Below are 8,209 nucleotides of genomic sequence, written 5' to 3'. Positions count from 1 at the left end.
TCTTTTGGACAAACTGCAAACTGAATCCCAATGCTGTTAGCACTCATACCAACGGTGAATAAAAGTTCCCTTCCCCCATACTCTTATTATTCTTTGTTGTTATTGTTTCCTCATGGGTAGACACTCTGACAGGAGTGAGATGGAGTTTCATAGATTTATTTTTCATTTCTTTCATGTGTAAGAGTATTGCACACTTTTTAAAATATTTACTTACCTCTGTACTTGTCCTTTGAGATTTTTTTGTTCAGTTCCATACCCAATGGCTTATTTTCTTGTCACGTAGCTTCTTGTGTCCTTTGTAGAGTCCTGATATTAACATTCTGACAGATGTAGAGCTGGCAAAGCTTTTCTCAAAAGCTTCGTGATGCCACTGAAGATCAGCAGCAACAAACACTGGACTCCATTTACAACTGTACTTTCTAAACAGAGCTGTTTTAATTTTGCATTGTTTCATGTCTTTCTTTTTTTCACTTATTCCCTATATGGCTAGAATCCTAGTCAGAAAATCCTTATGTGTATGTATTCTTTGAAATATAAGTTTCAGTTGTCTTCCGTTGAAGTACATTACCGAGCTGGATTTGATTTTTATGCACAGTGGGAGATAGGGCTCTAGTTTGTTTCTTTTACAGATGTCTGTCTCATGGCACTACTTGTTGGAAATACTCTCTTTTCTCAAATGAGTGTATTTTTCCTCTTTGTCAAAAATCAGGAGTCTAACTTTCATCTATGTCCCCTTCTCTATTTATTATATCTACTTTGTCTGCTATGACCATTTGATTATTAGGGTTCTGCAGTGTAAATTGTGAGCATGGATATTCATTCATCCATATTGATTCTTTTTGAACAAGATCACTTAGGCTATTGGGGATATTTTGATCTTTCAAAAGAATTATAAGACAGTTTTTTTTAAAAGAGTAGCACTACAGTTTTCATTGAGCTACAAGATTCATGGTTTCCTTTAGAAAGTATGTCCATTTTCACAATATTAATATTTTGCACCAATGAGTATTGGAGGTACTTCCATCTTCTAATGTGTTCAATTTATTACATCACTATTATAGAGCTTCATTGTAGATAATTGTAATGCCTGTGATGAACTTTATTCAAAAGTTATTTTGGAACCTATGGGATATGAGATTTCTCCCCTTGTTTCTGACTCAGGGTGTTATTCACTGTTATAGAGGAAGTTTTTTTTGACTTTTTAATATAATCATTGTAACCTGCCACTACCTGAAACTGCTGTGGAATATTCTTTTATGCTGTGTGAATATATGTCATTGTAACTGGTCTAATAAAGAGACTGATTGACAAATATCTGGACAGAATAAGGTTAGGTGGAAAAAAACCAAACTAAAGACTGGGAAGAACAGTGATGTCTGGGGAGAAACCATCCAGCCACCAAGGGAGAAAGAGATACTAGAGGACAGGTAAAGCCACAAGCACAAGCCATGTGGTAAAACACAGATTAATAGAAATGGGTTAATTTAAATGTAAGAACTAGTAACAAGCCTCTGAGTGGTTATTTGGGACCAGGCAGTTGGGACAGGAAAACTCTGCCTACAAGGAACTGTTTATCAGCTCTAGGAATTATTCCATGAAATCTTCTGAATACCTTAAGTATATAATCAGATCACCTGCAAAGATGAATATTCTGGCTTTCTCTTATTTACTTGTATTTGTCCTTCACTTGCCTTGTGTATCTACCAGAAATTCCAACCCTTGGTTACTTGGCATGGAGAAAGATTTTCTGATTACTATTGTCTTGGTTATGATCTCTTTAGAAATATTTTTCTCCATTAGCATGATGTTTGACTATAGGTCTGCCATACATAGCTTTTATTACATTGAGATATGTTCCAATCTTAATCTGTAATCCCTCCAGGGCTTTCAATATAAATGGATGCTGGATTTTCATACCTATTGACACAATCATGAAATTTCTAATCATGAGATTATTGTGTTGTGAATTACATTTATTGATTGATGCATGTTGAAGCATTCCTGCATGTTCAGATTAAAACTGACTTGACAAGGATGAGCTACATTTTTGATGTGTTATTGAAATGTGTTGAAAGGTGTTTTACAGCAGAGGCAGGCAGGCGCAGTGGTGGGTGGTGGCCGAGACACAGTTGCAATAAAGACCAGAAACTGAGCTATTACCTGCTGAAGAGTTAGTGAAAACAAGCTCTTAATCAAGAGCTTGGAACAGGGACAACTTTAATCCCAACACCCGGGGAACCTCCCGTGGGACTGAACCAGAACAGATCTGAACACTCTGAGGCCAACCCAGGGCCCAGCTGCTGATCCTGTGAAATCCAACAACTGAGAAACCCAACAACTTGGAGGTGTTGGTGAGACTACCCTGCTCAGCTGAAATCCATCTGGGAGAGGATTCAGAACCCTACAGTTTGAAGTCTGAGGAAACAAGATCAACTGAGGAGTTGACGAATGAACAAAACGTGACCTGAGAACACAGAAGAAGGGGCCGCCCAGCCACCAAACCAGATCACCAGATTCGTAAGTATACACTTCACTGACTGAGAACAGGTAAGCTCCCATCTTCAGACTGACAGATCAGGTCCCTAGCCCCTAGGCCCTATCCATCGGAGTCCCAGAGACCAGACAGCTACCTTTCTCTGCTCCCCCAGCAAAAAAAAAAAAAAACCCAAAAATCAAAAAGGTGTTTTACAGTATTATTTGCCTATGTTCACCAGGAAAATAAATCCATAATTTTCTTTTCACTGTGTATTTTTCTGGTTTTGCATCTAGGTAAAAGCCTCAAGTGGAGGGACTGGGATATGAACACAGCAGCAAAACCTTCAACCTACAGTTGGACCTGCATCCAGAATTTTCTGGGACCAGAGCCTAGCAGAATCATCATCAAGAGACAAGAGAGACTTCATTCAGCTAGTGATGGGAGCATATGCAAAATCCCAAAGCACAACATTAGGAAGAACTTGAGGAGTCCTGTGGAAGAGGGGGAGGAAGGATGGGAGAAATCGAGGAATCAGGGACACCAAGGAAACATGGCCCACAGAATCAATTGACCTGAACTCACATAGACTCACAGAGATCAGGGAGCCTGTACGAGTCTAACCTAGACCACCACATATATGTTTTGGCTGAGTAGCTTGGTGTTCTTGTGGGATTCTGCTGGGGACCAGCCTCAGCCATTTTGGGGGTCTGAAGGATGTGATACCTGGAAGGCGCAATGACAACTCAGAGACAATGTTCGTGCAAGCTGACAGGTCACTTCCGGCTTCTGCAGTTGCTAAGTTTCTTTTGCTTCCCTGGCTTCTCTTAGTTTCTCTTTTTGCCCTGGTGACCTCAGTCTTTTATTATCATAAGAAAAGGGGAAACTGAAAGAAAAGGGGAAATCACCCAATACAAAATGTTCTCATCATTCCAAAAATTATTCTTAGAAAATCACCAATATATTCTTCACCATCTTTTACTAAACACAGGAAATATCCCAGACTTAACACCAAAACAAGTGTAGCTAGAGTTTTCCTGCCTGGCCCACAGTCAGGACAAATCTCTCTCACCTGCCAGTCCCACAGCCGTTCAGACCCGATCAAATAAACACAGAGACTTATATTGGTTACAAACTGTATGGCCATGGCAGGCTTCTTGCTAACTGTTCTTACAGCTTAAATTAATCCATTTCCATTAATCTATACCTTGCCACATGGCTCGTGGCTTACCGGCATCTTCACATGCTGTTTATCATCTTGGCGGCTGGCAGTGTCTCTCTCACTCAGCCTTCCACTTCCCAGCTTTATTCTGCTCCTTGTCCCGCCTATAATTCCTGCATAGCCAATGGCCAATCAGTGTTTTATTGACCAATCAGCAACACATTTGTCATACAGAACATCCCACGGCAAGCATAATCTATTTTTATTATTAATGAATAGACAATCTTTTGAGCACTTGACCCAAAGGCTAGCAACATGCTTTTTCACAAAAAAGGTAAAAATAAGAACAGTGGTCAATGTACCAGGCAGTCATTTCCTTCTCACACAGTCTGTTCCAACCTCAAGACCCTTGTAGCTGCCTAAGTTCCTCCTCAGCCCTCTGCAAACACTAAGTAAGCCCCATGACTGATAGGCTACAATGACTTCAGACAAGAAATCTGTCTCTGCAAGTCAGCAACTTCTGTCCTTCTATATCCAACAATTCCAAGTAAGACCTAATCTAATTTATAGAACTTCTGTGAAAGGAAGCTCACCTTTCTTGGCAGCTCTTTTCAATCTAGGAACCCAATAAAGTTTGTAGCAATCACTCCATTAATTGTCACATTATCTCCAGACTCCTTCAGGAGGAATAAAAAATATCTGAATTAAAGTTGCCATCTCACATTCTTGGTGGAGGCCACTATTTTCCTCCTATTCTAGGTTCCCACACTTTTGGTTTGTCATCCCATCTATATGTTACTCCATCCACAGTCTTCAGCCAATACCCCTTAGGGTCTCAAGTTTTACACAATGTTCTTGGAATATCCTCAGAAACTGAATTATTCATCATGGTCAATTTAAGTCCAGTGTGTTGATACACATCAACCATGTGCTATAGTTGACTACACATTTGGTTCAGTTTATCTAAGCCTAAAAAGCTTCTCCAGGCTGCAGGTTCTTTTCCATGAACTGCATAACTGCCCTAACCCAACTCTGGGTGATAATCTCTTTGTAATTTCCTGTGAAATCTACTTCACTCCTTTCCTGCATCACAGAAATCACCATTGATCTAGGAACACAGAACAGGAAGATCAGATAGAAGAAAAAGACTAGTATTACAAGAAGTATTTATATGGAGGAGGACATGACATGTGCATGTTATAAAGCATGACCTTGGGACATGTAGGCATTTCTGCCTTCACCCTCTAGAGGCATGCTAACCAGAAGATCCAGAGGGGAACACACAGAGGGTTGATGGTCCACAATCTCGGGTCCCCTTTTCTCCAATCTCTGCTGGCAGCACATCAGCCATCTTATATGCCGTACCCGGCAGGATTCCTAACAGTGGTTTCAGGGACTGTCACTGATTCTTTTGCCTACTTGTGGGACTGTTTTTCTCCTACTGAATTGCCTCATCTGGACCTGATGTGATGGTATATGCCTGATCTTATTGTAACATATTATGCCACGTGTGGTTGATGTCCCTGGGAAACCTGCTCTTTTCTGAGAGGAGACAGAGGGGGAGCAGATCTGGAGAAGAGGGGCACTGGAAGGGAGAGACAGAGGGAGTAAAGGGATTGAAAATTGTAGTCAGATGTAATATATGAGAGAAGAATAAGGAAGTCTCACATATAGATAAAGGTAATATATAAACAGCTACACCTTTGTGAGTTTTTTTTTTGTGAAGCAATGGCCAGTTCTGCTACTCTGAAGTCAAGAGGAGGAGACACTGTAGATAAGCAAAACCATTGCACTGAATCTCACTATGACCAACTATCCCATATTTTAACAGAGACAAGCATATAAACAAATATGTGTTTTAACCAAAGGGTTACCTTCATATGCTTCTGCAATCAAAACAAAAGTTTGGATTTTTAGAGACTTGGGTTTCTTCAAGTAGAACTATCTTTTTTTTTTTCAATCAAGAATTTCTCTACATCTGCTTCCATGGTACAATATCTTCAACAAGATTAAAAATATACATACAATCTCAAATTTGTATCAATATACATAATTTGTATATAATATACAAAAGTCCAATGCAATGTAAAATGTTTAAAACTATTAGTTGCTTTCTGAAAGTAGATTCAATAATCTTCCTTTTTATCTTATCATATCTATATAAATCAATCTTAAATTTGTAGCAATATATATAATTTATATATAATATACAAAAATCCAATCCAATGGAAAATATTTAAAACAATTTGTTGCCTTTTAAAAGTAGATTCAATAATCTAATTTTTTATCTATATCATATCTATATCCTCTTTTTTCTTTTGAGAGTAGATTCAATAATCTATCCTTTAGTCTATCATTTCTATATCTTTTTTTCAGAGTAGATTGAATAATCTAACTTATCTATATCCTCCTTTTTCTTTTTTTTCAAACAAGAACCTTAAATCTGATCCCCTTTGTTTAGTCTTTTTTCTGACCATTAGTAATAACAACTTGTAACCAACCATCCTAAACAATGACAACTATCCAAATCCCATTGAAAGACCAAAAACCACCCACCACAGCTCTTGGTAATGTTTGCATCATGTTCTTAAATTACTTCCTGCTGTTTTCCAGTTTGGGCATCTTTAGGGGATCCTGAAAAGAAAAATTTTGGGTTAATTGTCAAGTCCTGGGAGAGGTAGCTGTATCATTTGTTGTACAATCTCTACATAATACAAACATGTAGGGTTTTTCTCAGGTCCTTGCTCGAGTAGTCTGTGAGGCTGGATCATCACAGCTAGCCATCTTCAAATTGTCCTCAGCAGTTTGTAGTCCAAAGCTGATCTTTGGGTGATGTTTGTCAGCTTAATATTATTATTATTGTCCATGTGGAATCATTGTTGTAGGGCGCCATCATCTTTCTGGAGACTTCAAATTTGCTGTTATGTGTGGTCATGATTCCCTGCAGAAAACTGATAGAGACTCCAACACAAATACATGTATAGGCAGCTAAATAAAGCTTTTTTTTCTAAAATTAGTTAGTACTCTATAGGACCATTAAGTTAATCATCATGACAAAAGTTAAAATACATATATATTGTAGGGAAAAGGGGCTGGCTAGAGAAACCCACCCTGACCCTGGAGCCCAGAATTAGGAAAGGATGGCTCAGATAAAGCCAATGAGAGGAACACAGTTTAGCTCAGATCAGAGCCATCTCTGCCCCTGTCCAACTGACTTGTGAAATCAACCAATCACAGAGCAGGACAGTAGAATCCTGGCCCCAGGGCCCTGGACCAGGGAAAGAAACACAGCCTGTGTTTGGGACCTGAACCAGAGAAGTGAACACTTTATTCCCAAACCCAGAACCCAGGAAATATGCCCTGACTCTGAGACTAGTACCAAAATAACACTCTTGGCCCCTAGAATCAGAGTCAGTGAAAGAAATGTGCCCTGGCCTTAGAGGTAGTGTCAAAAAGCCAAGAAAGACCAGTGAAAGAAACACAGTTTGGCCCTGAAATCAGGGCCATCTCTGCCCCTTGCTTACAAAACTGGCCAATCCCTGGGCAGAAAATAAACTAACCAATCACAGTTGACTCTGCCCCCTAGACATCCTATATAAACCACCCTGCCTGGTCAGTTGTGAGCTGTTCTCTTCACCCTGGTAGAGGCAGTTACTTTCCTGGACTCCTCCTTCCCAAATAAACCTCTTTCTCAAAAGAGTATTGGGTTAAGACCTTCTTTGACTGCTGAACAGAAGAACCTTGCTGGGAAGTCCCATAGTGGACTGAGCAAGGGGGAGCTGAACAGAAGAACCTTGCTGGGACGTCCCATAGTGGACTGAGCAAGGGGGAGCTGAACAGAAGACCCTTGCTGCGACATGCCATAGAGGACTGAGTGAGAAAGAGCTGGTAACACTGAGCGAGAAAGAGCTGGTAACACTGAGCCAGAGATTGTGGCTCTCCAGGAGAGGAGCAGGATTGCTGTGTCCTGCGGGGAAACCATCCCCCATCATACCATCATACCAGGTATATCCTGACCTTCCAGAAAGAGTCAGGATACCCTGACTTTCCCGAAGAGTCAGGATACCCTTCCTTGCTGAAGCAGTTCCAGGACTGACTCTCCCGAGAAGTCAGAAAACCTTCCTTTCCAAGGTTGGGCTGTTTCTTTACAGTCTCAGCCATCAGAGCTGTGCTAAATAGCTCCAGGTGTCTGGAACATCTTCAGGGCAGAGCTCTTGTCCTAAGTAGCTCTGAGGTGTCCAGGATACCTCACCCTCTAGGGCTGAACTGTCTCCAGTTTTGCCACCACTGCTGTGCTAAACAGCTTCAGGTGTCCAGGACACCTTCAGGACAGAGCTCTTGTCCTAAGTAGCAAGGGGGAGCTGAACAGAAGAACCTTGCTCTGAGGTGTCTGGGATACCTCACCCTCTAGGGCTGAACTGTCTCCAGTTTTGCCACCACTGCTGTGCTAAACAGCTTCAGGTGTCCAGGACACCTTCAGGACAGAGCTCTTGTCCTAAGTAGCAAGGGGGAGCTGAACAGAAGAACCTTGCTCTGAGGTGTCCGGGATACCTCGCCCTCTAGGGCTGAACTGT

This window comes from Peromyscus eremicus, chromosome 1 (assembly GCF_949786415.1).
Source record: "Peromyscus eremicus chromosome 1, PerEre_H2_v1, whole genome shotgun sequence".
Classification (NCBI taxonomy): domain Eukaryota; kingdom Metazoa; phylum Chordata; class Mammalia; order Rodentia; family Cricetidae; genus Peromyscus; species Peromyscus eremicus.
Note: the sequence above shows the minus strand (reverse complement) of the source record.